This window comes from Rhea americana, unplaced genomic scaffold (genome assembly GCF_003343005.1).
Source record: "Rhea americana isolate MKP2758 unplaced genomic scaffold, rheAme1 scaffold_256, whole genome shotgun sequence".
Taxonomy (NCBI): domain Eukaryota; kingdom Metazoa; phylum Chordata; class Aves; order Rheiformes; family Rheidae; genus Rhea; species Rhea americana.
Window position 1 is genome coordinate 828,641 of NW_028186375.1, and position 10,358 is coordinate 838,998.

Below are 10,358 nucleotides of genomic sequence, written 5' to 3' on the forward strand. Positions count from 1 at the left end.
GCCCTAACCGCCAGGCCAGTCGACCTGCGCCGAGTGCCTGCTTGTTCCCGAAAGCCGAGCCACGCGCCTGAGAGGAGGGGCTGTGCTCCGGGGCGCAGAGACGAGATAAGCAACTACTGACTCTTCAAAGGCAGCGTTATTCTCTCTGAAGGCTGCCAAGAGAGAAGGATAGCCTTCAGATGCCCTGTGCTGAATAAACCGGGTCAAAGCAGAGGAAAGGATCTTTTTTTTCCCTACCCTTCTCGCTGACTCCGGGCCAGGTATATTCAAACTCTGTTTCCTAAAGGCCTGCCCAGCCTGCGAGCAGAGCTACACCAAGCCGATTCCTCCTCCGCACTGCAGCTGTTATAGAAACTCTGGAAGTCAAGGTGCTCGTGGCATCTCCACAGGCTTCCTGGAGGTCTCTCCACCCAAAGGGAAGTAGGCCCAGCCGTGGCAAGGGCTGCCTGTGATGGCAGAGGAGGTCCTGTAACTATGTGTCAGAGGTTTTGTTTCCAGCCACACACCTGATTAACATTGGCACAGATCAGTGGAGAATTTAGCTGTCATTTTTATTGTACTGAAGCTTAAGGGCAAGTGAGGATGGAGCCCAGTGTGCCAGGTATGGTCTGAGGGTGCACAGGCAACCGCTGCCACAAGGGGAGACACCCAGGACGGGGCAAAGGTAAGTCAAGCTTTCATGGGTTCCCCATCCCAGCTCCTCCTTCACCTCCCGGCCAAATCCCAGAGGTGGCAATGACCAGTTCTGCCTCTGCGGCTGCAGAGCCAAAAGCTGCATTGGCTTCTGCCACTCTAACTTGCTGTCCAGGCCAGAAGTGCACATGGCAGGCACCTCTGCTACTGCTGGATGCAGACACTGGAGGGTTTAAAAGTGCCTTGGAAAACCCGATGTCTTAACTGGATTGAGCTGAAGTGGTCATTGACCTTTTTGGGTGTTGTGTGTATACACATATATATACACACACATGTACAAACGTGGATCTCCTGTTTAAAATTCTCAGGCTAAGTGTGGCTTTAGAGACATGGCTTTCAGCCCAGATGTTGCTTGAAGATACCGCCATGCTGTTTTTTGTCTCAAGGCTTAACCAGAGAAATGCAGACCCTGGCTTCTTGTTCCAGCGCTAGCCTCACCTGGCCCCTAGCTGCCTCCAGCAGGGAAGACACCTCAGAGGAGAGGAGCTTCAGGAGCAATGGCCAGCAGAGGAGCTGATCTGCAGAGGAGCAGGCTGAAAGCAGCCTGGAGACTGCGGGAAAGTGGTAGCCATTGCTCTGAAGTGCAGTACAAGGAGATGCACCTGCAGCTCCCATCTCCTTTCCCTGGTGCAAAGCAGATGTCAACAGCTGTACAAGGTGTAGCACAGGTTTTGCTGGCATTGCTGAAGCCAGAAACTATTCTTGGACACCACCTACTGGCATTTTCTTTATTAACCATTCTCAGCTGAGAAAGTTGGGTGGCATGTCAAGGGCGTCCCAAGGCTGAGCACGAGGAGACAACGTTGACCTGCCCAGACCTTTGCAGAGAATGGGCAGCTGGTTTTGCTGTGAGAGAGGAGCTACCTCTGGGCCTGGTTAAAAGTACCATTACATAAGGGAGAGATTTTCACATGGGACCAGGATAGGAGATGCCAAAAGAAGCAGAGTGAAAGGAGATGGGCAAGAGAAACAAAAAAAATACAAAGAGGAGAAATGTCTGCAGTCAGTGGTGAGGAATAAACTGAAGGTCTTACCCACCACAGCACAGTGAGAGGAGGCATTTTATACCCATCAAGTGCCAGTTCAAACAGCTTTTCAAGACACAGAGCGTCAGCCATTTAGGTCCATGCTTTTTTTTTTTTTAATTGTGGCACGCATCAAGATTTATGCAGCATAGAGAAAACACCTTTCAGTTTTGGATGCCACAAAAAAAAGCACCAGGAAAGAGGAGGTGCAGGTTCTGACTGCTCTGCCTTTTGGCGGTGATACCGAAAACTGCAGCGTGGATGCTTGCAATCCCTGACCGTTGCGACTGCGAGAAGGTGAGCACAAAGGTTCAGTGCACTTGGCTGCCCTCGCACAGCCGGCCTGAGCGCGTGCCCAACCTCGGCACGGCTGCGAGGGGGAACGAGATGCCACCCACGGCTGCGGAGGTGCCAGGAGGAGAGAGACATGCCGGGGAGCACTTAACACAAAGCTGCACCCAAACGCACAGAGTGCCACTGAGGAGGGACTAACATCCCAGTGGAGAGCTCTTAACCAGGCAATGGCCTCTTGCAGCCCTGCCTTTTGAGCAAAAAACCCATCAAGAGGTCTTTCTGACTGTCAGTGCACCTAGGGGCCCTAACTGCCTGGGGTGGCCTCACCTGCAGCCTCCACCCACACTCTGCTGTTTAGGCTCAGCCCTTGGCCTCTTGAGTAGGTGTAGTCTCTGCTGCTGGATTCAGTAAGGTTGACAGGAGTCCTCTGAGGTTTTCTGGTGTCTTGTTTGCTCTTAAATATCAATTTCCTAAGCTGTAGGGGCTTAGAAAAGAAGTGACTGATCTTTAGACACCTTCCAGAGCTGCCTAAGGAAGGAGCTCCAGTCAATCCAGTGACAGCACCTTGAGTCTGCTCCTCAAAAAATGGAGGTATCCCAAATCACTGGGTGTGCTGGGGATGGATCCTCACCCATGTCTGTGTGAGTGGGCAAGCTTCAAATGGCCCCTGATGGGGCTGGRACCCTCAGCAGGTCAAAAAGTTTCTATGAGAAGCTGTATTTCATCTTTATGAGATGGAGAGCCCTGCCTCCATACCTGGTCTCTAATTTGAGTGAGAAACAGTCTACTGTGTGACCTTGGAAAGGCTGCAGACCACTGAACCAGGGTATGGATGGGTGTGTGGGTGTGCCAGGCGTCTTCACTGATTAAAATACACTAACTGTAAACAAAAATTGCAACAGTGTTTGTAGTTCAGGCTGCCCAGTGCTTCCTTCCCTTTCCTCACTTTGTCTTATTTTTTGGGTTGTGTTTTTGCCTTGTGGCTGCTATTTTCCATTGTTTGTCTCTGGCTTAGAGTTCACTTTTTTTTCTTTTTTCTTTTTTTCTTTCTTTNNNTTTTTTTTTTTCCGGAAAAGCTGTAGCATAAAAGATCTCATGCATTTGTCAAAGTTTAGGGGGAAACTGATGCTTTGTCTTAAATTTGGGTGGAATAGCTGCTTGATTATTTTGATGCTTCCACGTGCCTGGAAGTGGGGCTGGAAGATCAGCGTAGAGTGAAGGGTGTGCTTGCTGTTGCCTTGGTGAAAAACAGCCAAATAATTTTATCAAGCTCTAGGCTTGTGAAAATTGGGGGTTCCCCCATCCTTGTTGGGAGAGAGAATAGGGGCTGGCAGAAACAGCCTTTTCAAATGCTGTTTTCCCTAAGAGGAAGGAAATGGGCAATTGAGGATGGAGGGGAGTGGGTGATGGGAGCGGGCAGGTGAGTGGACGTGCAAGCAAGGGTGAGGGATGTGGTAAAGGGGAAGAATGAAGCCCGTATGGTAACTTATGGGCTAGAGAACCAGGAGGAGAGGCTGCCATCTACAACCTCCAACAAAATGCAGGACTTCTCAAGCTTGGGTTTTCTGTATGGGCAGTCGAAAGCTGTGCAGCTTGGTGACAAAGCTGCCCCCTGCCCTGATCTACAGACAAGTGACCAGCTTCTGACCAGCGTTAGCCGTGCCAGGAGCTCACGGTGAAGGCAGACGCAGTGATGATATCTTAAACAGAAACACTAGGATTGGTATGAACAGAAATGCATGTGTGAAAACACTCAGAGAAAGCAGCAGATCGGGGTTAAAGCAATGGCCCGAATTAACTGCTGCAGAGTATTGCRTGTGTGGCTTCAGCCAAGTGACCAGCTAACCAGGAGGCAAAAAACAACCCAAAACCTTAGAGATGAGTTGATAAGATGATGATGAACAATACCTGAGCCATGAAATAACCAGAAAAAGGTAACAAGACTCAAGAAACTTCCCTGAAACATCAGGGGTAAGATTAAGGCAAGATAAGGAGGTGCAAGATCCCAGTGTCCTCTGCTCCAGGGTTGTGGCTACCAGCCAGGAAAAATCTAAGAGATGCATTGAGGGCASGATGGTGTTATCTCATGGGTGTCTTGTTACACACAAGTGATTGTGGCCAGACCTTTTGGATGCGCRTAGCTGGGTCCCTGTGAGCATGCCGCTGATGCTGCTGGGAGGGTGAGCGGGTAGAAACAACTTATTGCAGATCAATTCTTAAAGATAATTAAAAAAAAAAAACAAAAAACAAACCCTCCACCTTCCCCAGCTGTAAAGTCTTGCACTGAGTTTTGTTAACACTAGTTTCCTACAGTGGTGGAACTGAATGTTCCAGTTCTGCTGATGATTCATGTGGGAGGTGATATATTTCCATGTGATGGCATATATATATTTCAGTTTACTTAAAAAAAAAAAAAAAAGATAATTAGGTGGCAAAATTGCTGTGTTAAAGAACAGTAATGACAAAGTCAGGCACTCAACTCCTGCAAATTGAAGTTTATTAAGCTTCATGCTGCCCTCTTGTAGGAAAGCTACTTCAAGCCGGATGCTGCGTTCCTCATTTTCTGGATGCCCAGCTCAAGATGCCTGCTGCCTAGCTGTAGATGCGTGAACTGCTATCAATTACAGATGACACTATGAATTTAAGTATGTAAACTACTGCAAAGTGCTATAAGAAAATTAGGCCCTTGCAGCTGCAAAGCAGGTGCTCTGAATTACAGCTGACAACTTGGATGCTGCAGCTATAAAAATGAAGCCATTTTTCTTGTCTCAGGGGAGTGGAAAAATAATCTGTGCTGTGGCGGAGGTTCAGGTGCCTTCTCCCCCTTCTTAACCCACCAGTGCCTGCTCCTGACCTGTGCTGGGTGGCCACTTAGGGTCTGCAATGTCCAGACCCCAGTGGGTGTAGATGGTTTTCTGCTGTGTTGCTGTCAAGGTGAGCAGCTTGTTTCCTGCATGCTTTTTGCAGTTTTTCCCTAACTGTGCAAAAAAGTAGTGCTTATGGAAGAGTCAGATGGGATAGTGGTGAGGGCCCAGAAAAGTCAATCAGGAGGCTAGTGTCTGTATTTTCCTTTTTTCCTCCCAACTGATTTTAAAACCAACAAGGGATACAGAGGTGATGCTGACCAAGTGAAATACTGACTGGGSGCTCTTGGCTGCAGGCCACCCCTGCCGCGATGTACAGGAGGAGATGGGGGGGTCCTGTGAACAGCGACAGCACCACGCAGTTCAATGAAATGAAAGATAAGCTCACAAAATGAAAGCATCTAGCTGTATGAACTGTTGTCTCCTCGTTCTTCCCCGCTTAACTTTGCTGCTTCCATAATCTCTTTGCAGCTGGCTGGCTTTCGGGGGTGGGTTGCCGAGGTGAGTTTCGGGCATCTCATACCTGTGCCTTCCCTGCCAGCTTCATAATCTGGTCTGTGCTCCCGACGTGACCCTGAGGACACCGCTGCAGGCTCCTGGGCTGACCTCGAAGTAGGCAAACTCGCCACTGCTTCACCAGTAAGTGAGAACATCTGGGGAAAACAGTCTGTGGTCCACCTCTCGTAAAGCTTATCTTAGCAGACAGAAGGGCACTGCTGCTGGGTTTTCTTTTCCTTGCAAGAAGAGATGGATGAGGGTTAGTTTAAGTAAGTTACTTAAATGTTTACAACAGTGTGCTTAATCCAGGGTTCAAGTAAATGATTTGACGGTGATCAGTGGATGAATTTTGGCATGGCAGCAGTTCTAGACGGGAAAAATRTGTGGTTAGTGGGCTCTACTTACTGTGCTCGCTCCCTTGGACCTACTGAGATTCCCTGTTGCCAACGGGTGGATCAGTTCTGTTCTACAGCAATAAAAAGCAGATGATTTTCTCTCTTAAAATACCCAAAGTGGATTGCTAGCACAGATCCTCTTCACTGCAGACCCATCCCAGGGCACCCGCTCAAATCCCATCCCTTTGAGCAGAACCCACAGGCTAATCCCTGGCACTGAAGACACCCAGATTAACCCGCTGCAGGATTAGGATGCTTGAGCTGTTGTTAAAAGATTAGGATGCTTGGTTCTCAATACTTGCAGAACTCTGTCCTGAAAACGATTTCCAATGAGGTCACTGACTCTCAGCTGCCAGTTGGCTCTAGGAAACTCTGGATTTGAAGCAAGCGGTTGTAAAGATTAGACCAGGAAGGCATCGGAGTGCGTTTTGGATTTAAACTCCTGGCATCGCTGCTGAGGGGAAGAAAAGYGTTGGCAGGGCAAAATACCCCTGTCCTAGGTGACATTAGAGTTTTCCTTGATGAAGGGGAAAATGCCCATTAAATGGCTTTTCTGCCTTGCTTTACRGAGCTTACCGCTCCTGAGAGCACGTGCCGCTAGGTGAGCTGCCCACCAAGGAACTCGTCTCAGTTCCTGCCCGATGCGGAGCGAGCACGTGGGAGTGGGGCTCCCGCAGTGGTGCCTGGGCGAGGAAGCAGTCGGCTGCCGCTTGCTCCCAGGGTCTGATTTCAGCTGCTAGCAGGAGCGTTCATCTGTTTCAAAGGAGCTTCTTGCCAGCGGGGCGGTAATTCCAGCAGGAGGGCTGCCCACCCTGCTCGGCACCCCGCAAATRCTCACGGGGCTTCTCAGTGCACATCTTCACTGAGAGACCTGATAGAGCCACCAGAAGGGCAGGGCTTTCCCCCAAACCCCTGTTTTGAGCTTGACACTGAAGAGCCGGTGTCTTAGAGCTGTGGCTGTATTGAACATGCCCACTTCTGGCTATACTGGGCAGTCCAGAAGCAAAAATTGTTCATGTTTTAGCACATGCATTTATAGGCACTGCGTTTTAGAAACATAGGTGGAGACTTATGGAAGCTGCGTGAGAAAACTCTGATCTGAGGCCTGTGTTGCAGTTTCATCAGAACTGCAATATTTTGAAACACAGAGTGTGGACCTAAAGCTTCTGCCTTGCTGGCTGTGGCACGAGGGCAAGGCTGCTGCTGTGGCAGCACCGCTTCCACTTCCCTCACTCAAACAAGATAGGTGCATTAAAATAACCAGCAGGAGCRTGGGGTGGCAAAGTGCATTGGTTCCACCACTTGGCTGATGTTTCCTGGATTTACCTCAGCATGGACGTGGCTGATCACTGGTCTAATGAGCAATGCCTAGCAGGCATGCGCTAAAAAGTTGACTGTAGGAAGTAAAGAATTCTGGAGAGTCTGTTTATTGGATGAAAATGTGGTATCTGATGTTACACTGAGGTGGTTTGGGCTATCTGAATTTAAAAAATATATATATGTATGTATTTAAATATATATAAAAATATAAGTAGGCCCCTAAAGAAGACTGGTCCCGCTGAGGCAAGGATGCCTTGCAGACAGTGTACTAGGAACAGAGCCCCATACGATGCAAGTAGTTGTGTGTGCATCTAGAGGGGGATACACAAAATAAGAAAGGAGGGAGGGAGAAGGACATTAATGCAGCCTTGCTCTGGGTTCACACCTTGGTTCTGTATGAGGAATAAATCTATTGCCTGATACGAAATAAAATCGTGCTTAGACCCCTGGTTTCCTGACAGGAGARCCGTGGAAGGGTGGACCTCAGGGCTGCGCCGGAGCTCGGCAGCAGCAGCGGAGCCGGCTGGGTGCCCTGCCGTTCCCCGCGGCTGGCGCGGCGCGGACCCACGTCCGTCCGTGCGGTTTTGCCCCTCCCGCAGCCCGYGCAGGAGTCGTTCCCAGCCCTGCGATGTTGATTTTTAACAGGAGAGGTTGCGCTTCGGTCCTAAGCAGCCGCTTGTTCACCGCTCTTATTTGGCACCGGGGAGACCCCAGCGCCCACCCGCTTTGCGCTGTAGTTGTGCACTTTGGAAGGACCCTGGCTCGAGTTGGGCACGAAAAGACCCGTGACTTCAGYGCGAGCCCTCCAGGGACTTGGCCATAACTGCTCGCGTTCCCTTCGCTTTCGGCTCCCTCCGGGCGTTTGAGACCTGCCGCTTGCTGCCTCCGGGCCCCCCTCGCCCCCGAGGCAGGCTGGTCCGCAGCCCCCCGTCCCGCGCGGGAGCCGCTGCTCGCTGGCGCGCCCGGCTCCCTCCTCGTGGCTCAGCGGAGGAGCGCGGGAAGCTCCAGGGGCAGGCGCTTGCCAGCGTTTGCCTGTGAGCAAGTCGGGAGCGCGCGGCGCCCTGGCTCTTATAAAATGCCCTCGTTGAGTAATCGTCTCTCTCTTGCATAAGCGTTTGGTTTCGGGAGGTTTTAGCCAATCGATGGCTGCAGCCCACRGACAAAAAGCGAGTCTAACCACCGTGGGTTTTTATTTTTTTTTATTTTTTTAATAATGCGTGGTTATTAATCCGCTGCAAGTTGTATAAAATCTCTTTAGATAAGCTTTGAGCGGCAGAGACTCCAGCTCTGATAGCTGAACTGCAGCTGCGAGACGCTGCCAAAAATCCCCGCGCTGGGAGAATCGCTGTGAGTAACATTTCTAATTCTTCTCAAGGAGGCTTGTGGCCGATAACTGCAGGCAGACGAATATTGCAGGCGTTTACTGCCGGCAATAAATCAGTGAGATGGGAGATGAAAGACAGGCAGTGAAAATTTTGACTGGTTTTAAAATAATCCTTCCCTCCTCAATTTCTGCAAGCCAGCATGCATTTCTCTGCTGTGTAATCAAGTTTATTCCGAATATACTAATAAAAAAAGTGATGCTGAATTCATTTACAGAACTGTCCGAAGAACGTTAAAGACAAATTTGACCAGACGGTGAGATCAAAGGACCATCTAGCCTCACATTCTTCCTTGGCTTAGCCAACAGCAGATGCTAAAAGGTAAAAGTATAAGAACAGGGCAACCGTATAATGATAGTTCTTCTACTGCTTTTTCCTGGCTTGCAGAAAGCTGCAGAACAGTGATTTCCTGAGCCAAAAATAGTACCTTTAATAGTACTAGGGGATCTTTCTTGTAAGAACTTGCTAATTCAGCATATCTCTGCTGAGGACAATAAGTTGTTTGGGGATTTTACTGACTAATCTAATTAGGATTTGGTATCTTGAGTTAAACAAGCTCTTCCTCATAGGATTTTCACAGAAATAAATGCGTATTTTTGTGTTTAAATGGAACCGAAAGGAGAAGCTTGCATGAATTTAACAGCGAAAATAGGATTTTCCCTCCCACTCCCTTGTGATGTGTCTGGATACAGCTAAGCCCATGAACAAAGCCCGGAACTATATAACTATCCACTGGGGTGGGAACTGGAATTTATTAGTTAAAGCCCAGGCAGCCTGGAACAATTCAGTTGTTATTCCCGCCAACCCTGGGCGGCACTGAAACGCGACTGCTCCGAGAAGAGCTCAGGCGCTGCGGGGAGGGGGGACAAAGTCTTTGCCCACAGGCTGGACGCCTGTACCTCCAGTTTTGAAGGTGGCACAGAGTGGAGATCTAACTAGTGGGGATCCCCTAGGAGAGCCCAAACTGCTAGTTACAAACCTTGAAAAACATACTATATAGTGTTTTTTTTTTTAAACAGTCTATAATGTTCCTGAGATCTGCTAAAGCATTTAAGTCWTATTTGCAGCCTGTAGGTGAGAAGGTAATGCTGCTGCGGAAAGATTATTTTGCAGGAGTTACAGGATTAGTGAGGTAAATGTGGAAACTATATTGAACTAAGAGGCACTCAACTGCAAAGCTAGGTTAAACATTTTCATGTTTCTCTCCTAAAGTGGGCAAGGTGATAGGCCTGTTTGGTTCAGTGTAAATGCAGCAATGACAAGCTTGAATCCTCTTTTACACTTGCTTGCTAATTATTTAAATTTTTAAAACTTTGCAATACATCTATAGGCAAATCCAAGCTGTAGCGTCTCCTGCGCTGTGCGGCTAAGGGATGGATGGTGTCCGAGCAGTGCTCCGTGGCCTGCCGTTTGGATTCTGCAAACTGTTGAACTCTCCTTGCTCCTCTAGCTCAGAGTTGTCTGGATCCAGGACAGTCTTCCCCAGTGTTTGTAGAGTTTGGTCCCTGCGTGAAACTTAAATGGGAATCTGTAGCCGTGGCAGTCACGGGAGGGATGGTGGGGTGGTGGCCGCAAAGGATGCTAAAACCTAGTGGTGAAAATCTCAAGATAGGATCTTTTCCCCAGATCATGAGATCAGTTCAGTCTGGAGAGTCTGCAGTTTGAAAAACCCACGAGAGGGAGAGACTATTGAAGACACTACTACTAGAAATCCTTGTGCTGCAGGAAAAATATCAGTAGTCTGCCCCATTTTTGGACAATTCTCTGGGCTGCTGATCCTGGCTGCTGTCTGAGAGTGCTGGCTCAAACCAAACCTAGCCCAAGCAAGGCCCTTTTTCTGCTTCTGTCTGTGTATGATTCTTCCCTTTCCTGATGTGTGTGTGTGTG

At 49.0% G+C, this 10,358-nt stretch overlaps 1 protein-coding gene across 1 annotated transcript in view; it reads left to right on the forward strand.

The window, feature by feature from the left end:
- Positions 1-8,135: 8,135 nt before the first annotated feature.
- Positions 8,136-10,358, forward strand: part of LOC146594575 (uncharacterized) — a 15,788-nt gene continuing 13,565 nt past the window's right edge. The window contains exons 1-2 of the mRNA XM_085307271.1: positions 8,136-8,436; positions 8,689-8,792. The gene's annotated coding sequence lies outside the window, so the exon portion shown is untranslated. The remainder of the gene's footprint in view (positions 8,437-8,688; positions 8,793-10,358) is intronic.